Source organism: Myotis davidii, unplaced genomic scaffold, assembly GCF_000327345.1.
Source record: "Myotis davidii unplaced genomic scaffold, ASM32734v1 scaffold2656, whole genome shotgun sequence".
Classification (NCBI taxonomy): Eukaryota; Metazoa; Chordata; class Mammalia; order Chiroptera; family Vespertilionidae; genus Myotis; species Myotis davidii.
The window spans coordinates 24,096-26,230 of NW_006287228.1; positions in this window are offsets into that span (position 1 = coordinate 24,096).

Consider the following 2,135-nt stretch of genomic DNA (forward strand, 5'->3'; position numbering starts at 1 on the left):
TCTTTCATTTGTGACATTATTTTTTGTCTCTTTATTTTGGCTGCTTCCCTGTGTTTGTTTCTATGTATTAGTTAAAACTGCTCTGTCTCCTGGAATTGGTAGAGTGGCTTTGTGTAGTAGGTGTCCTGTAGGGCACAGTGGCCTCAGCCTCCCAATCACCTGAGGTGGACACTCTTGGTGCACCCTTTTGTAGGTTGTATGCACAGTCTTGTTGTAGTTAATCCTTGATTGTTGTTGGTCTCACTGGGAAGAATTGACCTCCAGGCCAAGTGGCTGTGAGGACCAGCTGTGCCTTCAATGGGAGAAGTGCTGTGCTGGAGACCCCCTTATGGGGCAGGACTTGCTTCATTGGGGCTCACTGAGTCTGAACCCTGAGTGTGTCTCTTATGGATCTGAGGAGTTGTTATCTAGATGGTCTCACTCTTACCACTGGGTATAATGGCTCTTGGATCTCCAAGGAGGTGCAAAGTCAGCCACTGCCTTAGGCCACCAAGCAGGAGCTATAGAGAGATCTGCAGATTCCTCTTCTTTGTTTGGGTTTTGGAGGTGCCCAAATAAGGCGCAGCTGTGAAGCAGTGCAGTCTGCTGACGAGTTTTAGGCCTTCTTTTGGAAGGTCTGGGGTTCCCTGACCCAGCTGCAGTTTGACAGGTTTTTAGGCAGAGAAAGGCCAGGCCATTCCTATGCAAAAGCCTCTGCACACAGCTTGGGTGGGGTTGCAAATTGGGTGGTGTGTGGTCTCAGGGAATCACGGGGCAGAGCAAATCACAATGGCTGCCAGTCAGGTCTGCTCTGGAGTGGTCCCTGGGTCTCTTTGTCCCATGGCTCTGTGCAGGAACAATGATCCCAGCAAGCACCTCTGAGAGAAAGCCGCCCTCACGTTCTGGCTCAATACTAGACAGTCCAGTTTCTCTCCATATGAGTCTGGGACCCCAGATTCTCTCACGGACCTGGAGTTCAGAGCAGCTGGGAGCTTGTATCTCCCTCCCGATTGAAAAAGACACCAGCGTACCCAGCTGCCAGCCCCTTTTGCGCATGCCTCTGTACCTCCACACTTCCACACCTCTGCACCTCCTACTGGACTCAGTGCGCTTTTCTGTTTCCTTCTAGTTGTAGAATTTCCACTCAGCCAGCCTTCCCATGGTTCTGGATGATAGTCGTTTTGTCTTTTAGTTGTAGTTGTAATGTGGTTGTGCGTGGCAGCAAGTTCAGGTGTTTACCTATGCCGCCATCTTGGTTGTCTCTATGTTTTTCTTTTCTTTTTCTAAGTTTATATTTATTGAATTTAATAGCTGGGTTGTTTTTGTTATACTGATTTGAACGAGACTTATATATCTCCAGTTTATAAGGCTTGGGAATTTTATAATAATTTGCTTCCAATTTCAAACCTTATTCACTCAGAGGGTAGAAATTTGTCTGTTGGTCATGGGTCCCTTGTCATTTCCTGGGTTAGAAACGAGGAGGTGACCAACTTCTATCACTACCTGATGCTTTCTTTAAGGAATATTAGAAGCCTTACCTTTGTTACTGTGGTGTTTTGTGTGTGTGTGTGTGAGTGTATGCGCGCGCGCGCACGTGTTCACAAGTGTGCATTTATTCCATGGATTTATTTTTTCTATGTCTGTTACTTTATTTTTTTAAACATCTTGAGATAAATCCTCTGGGTTTTCTCAGATTCCCTGAGGAGCTTTAAGAAATACCCTCAGGTGTGCTTTCTTCCATAGAGTTGAACAGCTGCTCTGGGTGGGGCATCATTGGTTAGTGAGAGTCTCCAGGTTATTGGAAGGTGAGGACAGAGATAGCAAGAGGATTGCAGGATGCCTTTGTGGGCGTGGGGAGCAGGCTTTGTTCAGGGGAGTAAGGGGGTGCTCTCTTTGCTTTGGGGCATCAGGACAGTAGCTCACCTCATTTTCGTAGGATTTCATGGAAGTCTTTGGGAGAAGAGACACATGAATACACACTCAAAAACTCACAGTATGGTCTCCATGTAGGAGCTCATTCTTCCTGACTCTCTCCTGTGACCAAGGACAGGAGGGGTGTCTTTTTTCTCATTTCCAGGTCCTTCTGACTGTGAGTGTGAGGTGAGTTGATTAACACGCTGTGCTAATCATTTCTTTGAAGACACATTCTGTGACTC